Source organism: Castor canadensis, chromosome 11 (genome assembly GCF_047511655.1).
Source record: "Castor canadensis chromosome 11, mCasCan1.hap1v2, whole genome shotgun sequence".
In the NCBI taxonomy this organism is placed as follows: Eukaryota; Metazoa; Chordata; class Mammalia; order Rodentia; family Castoridae; genus Castor; species Castor canadensis.
In genome coordinates this window covers 16,383,168-16,397,046 of record NC_133396.1, presented here as the reverse complement: position 1 = coordinate 16,397,046, position 13,879 = coordinate 16,383,168, and positions in this window count along the sequence as shown.

The following is a 13,879-nucleotide window of genomic DNA, read 5'->3' as shown; positions in this document are numbered from 1 at the left end:
CAGAGCTGGAGTTTGCACACTTGGCCCATGGGACAAACCTGGCCCACTGCCTCTTGTGAGGCCTGCAAGCTAACAGGTTTTTACAACTTTAAATGCTAAAAAAGAACATAGCAGGGAGATCAAGAATATCTTATAACACATGAAAATTACATGAAATTCAAATTTCAGTGTTCAGAAATAAAGTTTTATTGGCACACAGTCACCTGTTCCAATGGGCGCACAACGTGACTGATGTTGAATAGATTCATCAGACATGTTCTGCCCTGCAGAGTCTAAAATGTTTCCTTGCTGGTCCTTTATGGGAAATGTTTGCCGACCCTGTATGTTAGCTTTCTGTCATACCTGAGATAATCAACTTAAGAGGAGGAAGGATTGATTTTTGCATTTTCAGAAGCTTTAATCCGTGATCACTTGGCTCCATTGTTTCTGGGCCCGTGGTGAGGTAGACATCAAGGCAGAGAGCACATGGTAGAGCAAAGCTGTTCGTCTCATGGTGGAGTTGGAATTGATAACCCTCCAGTGCCGAAAACACACACACTCGAGACAGAGAATCTTGACGAGGCAATTTTCTCTTGATCAAGAGGGTGCAAGCATGTGCTCACTCCTGCTAAGCAAACACGCAAGCACAAAATGGCTGACAGTGGCTCCTCCTTATATCCCTGATGCAGTTGTACCTGCCCCTCACCTGGGATTTGTCCAGGTCAAAGGTTCACAGTCTTTCCCGATTGGCTAAAAGGCTTGGGGGATGGGTTAGAGCATGCAGTTGGTAGGCAATGGAGTTGTACAGGAATCCAGAAGAAGAAGCAAGGACCCTTTAAACACGCAAGTCACCTAAGATGGCGACCTGAGGAACTTTTAAGTAATCTAAGAGGGTAACAAATACTTAGAAAAGACCATTTTTCTTACAATTTTCCCCTCTTTTAATTTAAATTCTTTTCTTCAAACTCATTTAGGAGCCGTTGGCTCTCGGGTTCCTGCATTTTTGACAGAAACAAGTTATTTTGGTAGGGTGGGGTGATTGTTTGGTGAGGGCTGTCTCAATTAACTGCTGTATTAGTCCTCAGACACAAGGAATTATGCAGCATCCTACTAAAATTTAAACTCCAGCCACGGCAATCAAGGAGGTTAAGACTGATGTCATCCAGCCCTTCCATCTTCCAAACCAATTTCCATTAAGTCAGTGAAGGGATCATTTATACCTGAGTTTTCAGCTAGCTTGTTAGATAGGGTAGCTAATCCCTGTAGGGCCTCAGTGATAGTTCCATCAGGGGCTGTATTATTTGGTATATACATGCAACAGGAAACTCCAATCATTATGCAAATTCCTCTCTTTTTGGCCAACATCATGTCTAATGCTAGCTTGTTCTCCCAAGCCATCTGACTAGTTGATCCCAATTGCTCTGCTATTCCTTTGATGGCATCCCTGGTATAGTTAACAAACCTTTATTGGTTATAATAAATATAATTAATTCAATTGACATTTTTATTTATAGTGGATCACAAAAAGAATACTGATTCAAACCCCACTGCAATTTGGTTCCTGGCTTTGAATGAGTTTGGCACTCCCCTAGGAACCCCAATGGCATCAATGTAAACATGGGGAGGAAAGGAGCCTCTGCGATTGGCTATGGTGTCTGTGTCTGTGTCTTTCTTTTTTTTAGGTGTTGTGGCACGGGCTGGGGATCTAAATGATAGGGTGAAAGGGATTGCCAACTGCACCAAAGCAGAGGTACCTGCCCAGTTACCTGGAAGAGTCTCAAGTAAAGGTCCTCCGCAGTATGCCAGACATCAGCTCTGCCCAGTGAGAGTGTGGACTGGTTTGTGAGGCTGTTGAAGGACCGGCTTTCAGTGCATCCCATCAGGTTTCCCACATTTGTCAATCATCCCCCCTGTCTGGTGAGATGTGGGGTATAATTGACATCTATGGTGGGTGGCCTAATAGTCCTCGGGGGCTGACCTGCAGGACCTCTGACCTCTGGGAACAGTAGTGATAGCGTCTGGCAGGATTCATTGCTCCAAGCCTTGGCATCCTGAAACAGAGCCAACATGCAATAACTCCATATGGATCTGAGGACCATCCTAATGAAAACAGGACCACCTGAGACTCTGGTCTCCCAGTAGTACAAACATAGCAATCGCTCTTATTCAATGTGCAGACAGAATATTTTATCTATTCCATCCAAATATTTGTAGCCCTGTACCCAATTTCAATAGCCACAGTTTGTCTTAGGTCCTTGACTTCTACTATGGTTACCTGAGTTCGATTGTTGTACAAACATGGAGGTAATGTTGGAGTGGAGGTAGAACTGGGTATCACCTGGGAGGGGTTGAGATTTAGATGGAGCTTAAAGGTACCTAATGGGTTTGTCCCTGAGACATCTTCCCCAACCCATATCTACGAAATATAGATGGTTCTTGTGTCATACTCCAAGGGCTTTCTATGACTAATCTAAGTGGGTTACATTGTTTATCTTTACAAGTAGGAGAGGGGCGTCTCTGAAATGGCAGTGATTTTGACTGTAGTCTGTTAAAAGACTGTTGATTGTTCTGGATGGTAGAAATTGGAGTTTTCCAGTGCCTCAGGATCTGGTCCAGCCCTTAGGATTGTCACAAAGGGCACAGTGTTTCACCCCACATCTGTCCACTCTTGACAGATACCAGCTTCCCTGTGGGTTTCGGGATGGGACACATAAAAGGAGTATCCTTGGAGCTGGAGTTGGGTGAGGGCGCCTTCTTTACCCATGTGTGATGAGTCCATCCCTGCTCTGCAGTCCGGACAGCTGTCTCCGTAGTCATCAGGACCAGGAAGGGTCCTTCCCAAACTGGCTCAAACTTATTTTCTTTCTAGGTCTTGATTAGCACATAATTGCCAGGCTGGTGCCAGGTGAACGGGAAAGTCAAGTGGAGGAACCTGTGCTAACAACCCCTTTTTCCTAGGACAAAGTAGAGGACAATCCAAGTATATAATTTTTGAGGAAATAGTCTTTGGTTTCAAAGGACGGTACATCAGTAACAGAGCTAAGGTAAGGAAGCCCATAAAGCATTGCATAGGGGGAGAGGCCAATGTCCTCCCGAGGGACTGTCCTAATTCTGAGTAGTGCTACGGAAAGACATTTAGTCCAAGGTAATCTCGTCTCTAAAACTAATTTAGTGAGCTGATTTTTAAGAGTCTGATTTAGAGCAAACAATTTGCAAGTCTGTCCTGACCAACTGTTAGGGAGTCAGCCTGATTCTATTACAGTCAAGGCCTACCCATTATGTCTCTTTCCCTCAATTACCTGAGAGGATCCACCCACAAAGAAATGGAACCCAGTCTGGAAAGGAGTTTCCCTGAGGTCCGGCCTTACTTTGTTTGGTATTCAGCAATATCTAAACATTTGTGTGTGAGGCTCCTCCTTCCTGATTCCCCTTCCAAGAAAGTGGCTGGATTTAGTTAGTCAGGTCATCTTTTTCTAGCAAGATAGCCTCATACTTTAGGATTCTGGAATCCGTCAGCCATCTACCCACCTTCTGGTTTAAGACTGTCCTAACTTGATGGGGAGTGATAATAATTAGGTCTCCCCCAAAGGTGATTGTTCTACTTTCTTCGGTTAGAAGAGCTGTAGCTGCTACTGCCTGAATGTGCTCAGGCCAACCTTGGTTACAGGATCTAGGAATTTAGATAAGAAGGCCATAACCTTCATGTTTTTGGGTTAGCACCCCAAGGGCAACTAACTCCCTTATTTACATTCACAAAGAGGTGAAAAGGCTGTTCAAGAGAGGGCAAGGCTAGCACCAGAGGTGTGATAAGGGCTTGCTTGTATTTTATCCCTTTTTACATGTAAACCAATTCCTAATCGGGTCATTAGATCTCTTCCAAACAGGTTTGTTCCTGCCTTAGACTAGGAGAAATTGTATCTTAGTGGTCCTGTCTTGGAAATAAACATCTGTTTCTTGTAATATTTTAACTGGAAAGCTTTCTCCCTTTACCCCAGAAATTAGTATCCTCTCCTGGGACTAGATTAAGCCCCTGGGCAGAAGACAGAGGGAGGATTTAGAAGTGCCTGAGTCAATCAGGAAGGTGACAACTTCACATTGTGGTCCCATTTCTAAATTTGTCAAGGGCTCTGAGTGGGACCCTTCAAGGTAAAAGAGCCCCTGGTCCCCTATTCTTCATCAAAGGTCATTAAAGGAACAGTTTCCCACACTCTCTTTCCTTCTGGACATTCTCACTTAATGTGTCCAGTCTCCCCACATTTACAGCACTTATTTTTCCCTCTGTCCATCTTCTGACTTTCTGGTCTCATACCCATGAGGGAGGCCGGCTGGTTGAGGTTGATCATGGATAACATAATCTTTGCTTTTTGTTTTTGTTTTTCTTCCTCTCTCCTTACATATACCTTTTGTACCTCTCCTAATAATTCCTCTATGGATCTATTTTTCTAATTTTACAGTTTTTGTAATTTTAAGCAGAAGCCTGAGGGGCTGGGAGTTGAAGGGGGTGGAGGTGGAGGGGTGGAAGCCTGGAGGGCAGGGCTGGGGCCGGCTCTGGTGCCTGAGCTGGAGGGAAGAGCAGGCAAAAGGGGGAGGGAGGGAGGAGAGTAAATCCCAGTTAGAAAAGGGTTTTGAGCTTGTTTTTTTTTTAGTGGAAACAGGACTACAGGACTCTGTCTCCAACAGAGGGCATATTCCATCTCCTCTTTTGTGACTGAGCTTTTGCCATTAACATGCTCAATTAATAGTTGACTGTCCTTGTCAGACCCAAATTTTGACCAAAATAAAAACCAAAGGCTTTAAGATCAGTTCTTGGGTCCAGATAAAACAACAGTATTTAACCATTCTTTGTTTATTTTTCCCTTTAGTATGGGGGCTATCATCCCAATATTTTAACATCTTCCCTAGGGAGGGTATTTTATCCTGGGTCTTTGTTTTCTGCACCCCCCCCCCCCCCGCCTTTGCTACCTTTATTTCCCATTTCTCCCTTCTGGTCCACTATGCTCTATCAGGAGCTCAACTCCTCCCCCCCTCTGCCTTGGAGGTTTCTTGCACACACTCATTCTTTTTTGCTTTGTCTGTCTCTGCCCACATCCTTTGTGGGAGCTTGAGGCACCTCTTGGTAGCCTGAGGGTCAGTATAAACTGCTGACCTGGATTAGATTCAAGAATCTAATTCAGTCTTAAACGGTATGAGGTCACCTTAGAACTGCAGATCAGGACTTTGGTTTCCCTGTGTGTCACCCAACACATCTTTCACACATCACACAGCCTACAGTATCCCGACCACCAAGACATTACTTGGTCACCCCCGTGACGTTTCTTGTCTTGGTTTGTGCACAAAACTTATGTAGTCACCACAGTCCCTGTCTTCAGAGCTCTTTTACCTGCATTGCCAAGAAATTCTCCAGTCCAGATTCATTTGCAGATCTGGAAAGTTGTCACCCTCTGCCAAATCTTGGGGCAGCCACAATCAGGCAGCAAGATGTGTCTCTCTGGGGAAGGGCTGGGACCCCCTTCCCAGACAGAATGTAAAATCCCAGACGATCCCCCAAATTGTTGGAATTGATAACCCTCCTGTGCTGAAAACAGACACACAAGAGACAGAAAATCTTGGCAAGGCAATTTGTCTTGATCAAGAGGGTGCAAGCATGTGCTCACTCCTGCTAAGCAAGCATGCAGGCACAAGATGGCTGACAGTGGCTCCTCCTTATATCCCTGATGCAGTTGTACCTGCCCCTCACCTGGGATTTGTCCAGGTCAAAGGTTCACAATCTCCCTCAATTGGCTAAAAGCCTTGGGGATGAGTTAGGGCATATAGTTTGGTGGGCAATGGAGTTGTACAGGAATCAGAAGAAGCAAGGACACTTTAAACATGCAAGTCACCTAAGATGGCGACCTAAGGAATTTTTAAGTAATCTGAGAGGATAACAAATACTTTGATAGAAAAGATTATTTTTCTTACAATGGCCAGGAAGTAGAGTGGGGGGGGAGGGGGAAGAAAGAGGGAGGGATAAGGAGAAGAAAGGGAGAGGACAAGATATACCCTTCAATGGGCCACCCCATCCCCCAAGGGATTACTTCCTCCTTGGCCCCACCTCCTAAGGTTTTCACCACCTCCCAATAAGTCCATTAAGCTATGAATTCACCAATGTATTAATCAATTTGTGAGGTCAGAGCCATCATGATCTAATCACCTCCCCAAGGCCCCACCTCTGAATACTGCTGCATTGGAGAACCAAGACTTCAACACATGAGGTTTTGGGGACATCTCAGATCCCAACCATAACATTCTGTCCCTGGCCCCCAAAGGCCATACCATGCCTTAATGCAAAATGTATTTTGTTCCTCTCCAAAAGTCCTTTGTTCCAGAGTTACTGTATACACCTCAGCCACCTCATTCCCATCTGTAAAAGATACAGATGAGCTAAAAGACACTTGTTCATTCTGTCACTGCACCTTGGCCTAGAACAATCTAGACAAGGAGCATGAGTCTAGAGGCAACTGGGTAGTGGCCATGGCAAGGCGGGGGTTAGAAGATTTTTCTTTGATGTATCAGAGTCTGAGTTGGGCTGGGCTTGGAGGAGTGGCTGAGGTGCATGGGGTTGACAGCAACAGTCCCTGCTTTTGGGGCTGAGCAGAAAGTATGGCCCCTGGTTAGGAAATCTAAAAACGTCAAAAACATCAGGGTGATATAAAATGTGCTGTCAAGAATCCAAATTCAAATTTCCCACAAGGTGGAAAGTGCAGAGACCTGGGGGAGGCCACAGCCATTGTCAGTCATCCCATGGCCAATGGCGGGAGACTGCCCAAAGATGTGACAGCTGAGTCTGGGAGCAAAGGTGCTCCAGGTGAAAGAGAACAGGGAAAGGGATGACCTGGCCAGCCAGGGAGCTGGAGCCACAATCCATGAGTAAGAAGGAAGACAGATGGCTTCATTGCACAACCAACCATTTGGAAGGTCAACATTATTTCTTATTGTTATTTTGACTTTTAGCAGAATCAGACCATGTGTTTTGATACTTCCACACAGATGTCCATGCTCTGACTTCTGAATGGAAGATCCACACAGAGTTCTCACTCCTTTGAGAGAGGCTTCTGAACCAAAATGGGACTTCCAGACAGACAGCCACACATTGTGGCATCCATTCCAGCTTCTGTGGAAAACAGATAATATGTCAAACAGAAATAGAGCCCAATGCAAAAATGCAAACAAACGAATCAAACAAACCAAGAAGGGAGAAGGTCTTTCCTCTCCCACCTGCCACCTGCTGCCTGACAGGAAGGACATCTGGAGCAGGCAGTAGCTCTGTCTTGCTCCACTTGGGTCCAGTAAGGACTGAAGACCTACCCGAGCCCTTCCCTGAGGGCCCAACCGCATAACCATAATGTACTTGTCCTCTGTCCAGGAGATCAGGGGGACCAAGAGATATCTCACTCTCTTTGGCTAAAACCTAGTAGGGCTTGCCCAAGTGGCTTGACTCTTAATTGCTCTCTCGAAATTGGAAATTTTAAGGACCTCTGTACCTCTATTTTGTTTTTCTAGCTGTCCCAACAAAGAGGTTAAAAGTATTTTGGTTTTGTTTCTTGTTTTTGAGAAAGATTATCATTATGTTGACTATATTGCCCAGGCTGGCCTCAAACTCATGGTTCTCCTGCCTCAGCCTCCTGAGTAGATGGGACTACAGGTAGGCACCACCACACCTGGCTAAGAGGGTAGAAGTTTTAATGATATCCTGTTGCAGTATTTCCCCTTACCAGTGTGACTTGTTCCATTTTGAGCAAATATTTTATTTATAATTTGTAAATGAATTCATTTCTAATTTATACCCTGCCTACTTTTAGGAAAGATTAGACTTGGAGACAGGCATTAATAATCCCATGATGTGGAACGCATCTATTAACCCAATGCTTGGAGTCAGGTAAGGATACAGACGCCTGGCTTCAGTTCACAGTCTTACTCAGCTGCCACCCCCGAAGCCATAAATTAATCCCCACTCAGGGCACTGGGTCCTCACCACCAAGAAAGTTCATTCAGGTAATGGTTGTTGCAAAGAGCAGCATTTTTTGTTCTCTCAACTCCTCCTGTAAAGCCTTCTTGCCTTATGTGAAAGAAGAGCTAAGCTCTTGGACACTGTCACAATTTGGGGTTTAGACTTGTCTCTCTGTCCCCACAGCACAGTCCTGGTCACCCCTCAGAGAAGTGGAGGATGGGGAATTTGTCTTTAAAACTACAACCTTAATGTTCTTAGCTGAGAGGTTGAGAAGCCCACAAAGCACATCTCACAGTCGCTGACTGAAACAGCTGGCCCACCTGCACCCCACCACCACACAGATGGCCTGGGACATGGGACACAAACCAATCTGGGTTTGGAACAGAGAGTCTGAGGGCACCCAGAGTGTGATTCAAAGCACAGATGAGGCCAACAGAAATATCTAAGAGCCAGAGAGGTGACACTGCGCAAGCCTCTCCCTCTAGTTGGTATTGAGAAGAGACAAAAGAGTCAAGGCCCACAGGGTGTCCACAAGGGTCAGCAGGATAAAGGAGGAAGCAGCACGTCATGGGGCTGTCACAGTGCTGTCACAGGGTTACCAGCAGCTCTTCAGGGGAGGCCAAAATGTGGAGATCCCCAAATCCAGAAGTGAAGGTCTCAGCAGATGTGTCTGGGACCTCTCCGAGAGGATGTGACACATGGTTGAGAGAAGTGTCAGGCCCTCCTCACTGTTCTCAGCTCAGGACTGGAAGTGGCACCTGTGGAGTGTATGAAGGCCCAGCTCTGCCCCTCAGCCCAGGTCCTGGCTGGCCTAAATGGCAAAGGCCCTTGGCACTGCAAGGCACAGTGGCTTATTTCCAGCTTCAGGGTCCACTTCCCACCAGGGCTGACAGCTCCAGGGAACAGAGGCACAGCAGGTACCTGAAAGAGGGAGAAAGGAAGGAAGAAAGGAAAGGAGGGAAAGAGAGAGGAAGAGGAGGAAGACTGAATTGCTTCCAGGAAGTAATGTGTGCTTGTGAATAGACTAAATAAGGAGCCTGTCAGCAGAGAACTCCATTGAAATTGTGGTGCACTTTTCTACACCATGGGACACCCTCAATGACTCATCTTTGGTCCCCTGCCTGTCTGGGGATGTGGGAGAGGCTCGGTGGTACTGCAGGAAGAGTTCTAGACAGGACAGCTGTTGAACTCTGGGCCGCTGTTCTTCACCTTAAATGTGAAACTAACTCATGCTAGCTGAGGTCTAGTCTCATATCACAGGTTTTTTTGTTTTTTTTTTTTAATCTCAGAGCCTTACACTTGCTAGGCAGGCACTCAAGTCATTCCACCAGTCCTTTTTTGTTGGTTTTTCTGTTTGCCCAGGACTGGCTTCAAATGGGGATCCTCCTGATCTCTGTCTCCCAAGTAGCTAGGATTACAGGCAGAGCCACCAGCGCCTGGCTCTTACCACTGTTTCCAGGGGTCTGTCTACCTGTGGCCACTGTTCCTGGCAGGTGTCAGATCCCGTATATTGTGTTGTGTTCTGCTAAGACTTTGATCTTCAGAGGTTCCAGGCCACCCTCAGTGCCTAACCTGACCCATGACTCTTCTTATCCAAGTTTACTCTGCCCTTTTTATTCCCTCATTTTGATGGCACTACATGTACTCAGGCACTCAAGTCCTTTGAGTGACTCCCGTCTGTGAGCCAAGCCTCACAGATTCTACTTTCTAAATGACTATCACTTCCAGTCCTTCATCCTCATCCCCCTTGACACTGCCTGAGGCCTGGCTCTTTCTCACTCCTTCTGCCACCCAGAGAATAGTTTCCCAAGTACTGTCTTCCCTTCACGGCGTCCTCCACAAAGCAAGTAGGTGTTGTGGGGCAGATCTATCATCTCCCACCCGTGCTGCAATAGTAATGCGAAGTTAACGGCTTAAAGGAACACAAATTTATTCTGTTTTGGAGGTCAGAAGGTGGGAGTCACTCTCTCAGGGTGACGCCAAGGTGTCAGCAACCATCTTCCCTCTGGAACTTCAGGCAAGTAACCCACTTCCTGTTTCTGGAGGCAGCCTGTTTCCCTTGGCTCATGGCTGTATCCTTCCACTCTCTGCTTCTATCATCACATCTCTTTTTCTGGCTCAGACCCTCATGTCTACCTCTTGCAAAGATTCAGTGGTTACGCTGGCCTTTTCTTGGAAAAACCTGCCCATCTCAAGATCCTTTATCTCCAATGATCCTTTAAGACAACACGTTCTGGGGATTAGGATGATACGAACATTGCCTGCTTGTCATTGTGTGAAATTAGGACATAGCAAAGAGTAGGTATGGTCTGTCCTTCAAGGAAGTTAGCGTTCAATGGCAGATGACTTTAAATCTAAGTGCTCTGAGATTCGGGAGGAAGTACAGAGGGCACACAGGGAAGAGTGGACTGCCCCTTATTCCTCAGAAGCCAGATCAGACATCATGACTTAACATGTCCTCCAGTCCTCAGTGCAAAATTCCTACTTCTCTCCTTCGTGTGCTCCTGACCCCAAGAGCACTTACACCTCCTACTTGCCCCATTCTGGGCCTGTGAGCCTTGCTGATCTTAAGCTCTTTGAAGGTAAGCTGTGTTTTCTTCAGAATCATCCTACTGCTAGATTTTAGTCCTTCTTCCAAATCCTCTGCACAGTGAGCAGCCTACAGGGTCCTCAGGATAGGCTGGGACACTGAAGAAGTGCATGAGCTACAATGCTGCTGAGGAGGGAGAATGGGCAGGGTGAGAGCAGTCCGAGCAAAGATGCCACCAGGGAGAATGGGAAAGCATAGGAAAAAGGCCTTTGGAAGAAAGGAGCAAGGAAGGGCTCACGCCTGGTCTAATTCCCCGGCCTCAGGGGTCTGCAGCCAGACTGGCTTCTCCCCGCACGTGGCTTGAGTTGGACAAATGAGACTGAGCCGGCTGCATTCACTCAGAGCCCACCAGCTACTGCTGTAGCTTCAAGGTGAGTTGATTTTCCAAGCTGGACCATGTTAGCCTTAAGTGCAGAGAGATTTCCAAAAAATGCTTTGCTGCTACCAAATGGCATAGAGGATCACCCTGTGTCAGTCATCTTTCTGTTACTGTGACAAATATGTGAGGTAAACCTGTTTAGAAAGAAGAAAGGTTTATTTTGGCTCATAGTTTTGGAGGTTTCAATCCATAGCCAATTGTCCCCCCTTGCTTTGGGCATGTTGTAACATGATACATCATGGCAGAAGGACGTGGTAGAAGAGGACATTCATCTCTTGGCTGAGAAGCACCCTTCAAGGTGGTGTCCCTAATGACACAGACCGCCCACTAAGCCCCACCTCTTAGAGGCTCCACTACCTCCCGATTGTTCCACAGGCCGGGAACCATGCCGTTAGCACGAGCCTTTGGAGCCCAGCCGTTCAAACTGCAGTGCCTTGAGAAAGAGTCTTGCCTCAAGATAAATTCTATTCGCTAACCAATCTTCCAATCACATTACTTTATCCCAGGTTATAGGACTTGCTTTAACCTCTGTCACAAAGTGGTAATGAGATTGAATCTGTAAGACTTTCTCTTAGAATAGGTCTCAGCCTAGACCCCCACCCTCACCTTTCTGGTTAGCTTTGTAAAACAGCAAGTGGTTTTGAGAGCCAGGGTCAAAGAGAAGGCCACCAACCCCTGTGACTAAGGCTCCGTCCCTTTAGGTTTTCCTGAATGTCTTGCACATAAAGAAAACAAAACTCTGAGAACTAATTGGAACATTCTTGAGTTTTCTTTGAAGTCCTCTGGCAATTCCAGGCACTCCACTCACATTCAGACAGTGTGTGACCAATGTTTCTGTTCAATTAGGGACAAAAGGCTACCCCAATCACCTCTTCCTGGTTCCCTTTACAGAATCACAGTCCAGAGTCCATTGCTGGCTCTGCTGGGACCAACCAACCACAACCAACCAGCGCACCTTGTTCTCAGGGATTAGCAGTGCAGTCTCCTGTTTCAATTTGCAGGGCCTCAGTTTTAATGAGCTAAGAGGGGAATAATAAAGCTAAGAGGCTTTGCAAGCTGCAGCTTCAACTCAATTTAATGAACTCCCTCTGCAGATTTGACATCAACCAGAGCTTTAGACAAAGGGGAATATTATCATGTTTCCAGAACTCTGCGTGGAAGGTCTATGCCTACAGCCCAGGATGTGCTAAAGTAGGCAGCATCCGTCAAAATTGACACAACCATGGTGAAGCTGTCAAAAGGAAGGTTCTAACAGTGGCAGCTGGTAAGAGACAAAATACTTGTGAATGCTACGGTTTTGTCACTGCTCAGAGAGCTGTGCAGAGTGGGTAGGGATGTCACCACAAAGAACAGCTTACGACTCCTTCACCTCAGGCCATCACTCCTGCCAAGAGTCACCATCTGGTCACACAGGGTTGGCAAAAGATGCCAATGGGGGAAGAGAGAGTGTCTTTAAGCTCATCTTTTGATCCAATTTTCAGATCCAGTGCAACAAGTGTTCTGGAAGGTTGTCTCTGTAAAAGATGCAGGGCTGGTGCTACAGGTACAGAGACCTAAGGACACAATCTCTGCCACCCAGAAGCTCACGAACTCTGTCATACTAGAAAAGACCCTGACAAGGCTTCATTCCAGGCATAGGGAAAAAAGAGGATTAGTTCCAACTGCAGAGTATGGTAAGGTGGAGTTCACAGAGTCTTGATTAGTAAATAGAGCTCACCAAAGTAGATCTGGATGATATGCTCCAAAACAAAGTAGGGAAGCAAGAAAATCAGCACTTGTTCAGGCAGGAACGGCCAGTGGTCTGCTGCTGTAAACTGGTATGTACAGTGCCCAGAAACAAGATTCAGATGCCTTCACTGCCCAGCTAAGACATGTAGGGTGTGATGGAGAACCACTGGTGGCTTTCCAGAGAGTGGCACATTCAGATCAGTTCCAGGAAGGTGACTACTATGGTTGGCAGGATGAACAGGAACAGAGGCAATGCAAACTGAGAACAGTTCTTTGAATCTTAAGAGGGTATTTCCAACCATTAGGGAATTGACCAGTTAGGACAAAACCATGTAACTCAAGCAGTTTCAGACTCCACACTGGAGTCTCTGTGGCTGCTTAAAACCAACCAGAGGCATGAGGATGGTCCAGATTAATACAAACCATTCTCCAATCTAACACTCATCCTACCAACTTGTTCTCCATCTGCATGTGTGGCTACACTCAATACAGAATTTCCTACCTTGCAGTTCTGATGAAAGAGAATGATTATCAATTATGGTTTCACACTAACTTTTGCACTACTATCATTCTCAGAAAATATGCTTCAAAGGGCACCAATATGGTACAGGAATTAACACCTCTGAGAGTCATACTTGCATCTCTCTACTGATTATGGGACTTGGGTTGTTTTCTATAGAGCAGAAAGCAGCTCAAGGAGTCTCCAAAAATCCATTTGACTTGTATCTGAAAAACCTTTTCTTTCTAAAATTCAAAAACTTAGGTCGTATCAAGTCAACTCAAGGAAAGCAAAATGCTGAGCTTAAAAACAGAATCACTGCAATGAATTATAGATTGTCCTTGTAAAAGCCTAAGCATCTAGTCCATTTACAAATACAGATAGTAAGCACAGTAGATGCAAGTGAGATTTATGGTGCCACATTAGCAGGATGTTAAAAGTAAAATAAGGCACACAGAGCATTCTATGACCTGTGGATGCTTCTTAAAAATTACATTGTAACAGATGCAAACAACTATTTCCTTCCACAAAAACAAGACACTGACCCTGACTGTACAGCCCACATTTTTTTTGGTAGGATTGTCACACACTACTGCGAAAGGTATTGTTAGACCTACATAGGGTATTGATGTAAACTAGGTTCTGGGCCTGCATAGCCCAGAATTACCAAGCTGAGTTATGGGTAATTCATGACATTAAAAAAATTTCAGATCCATA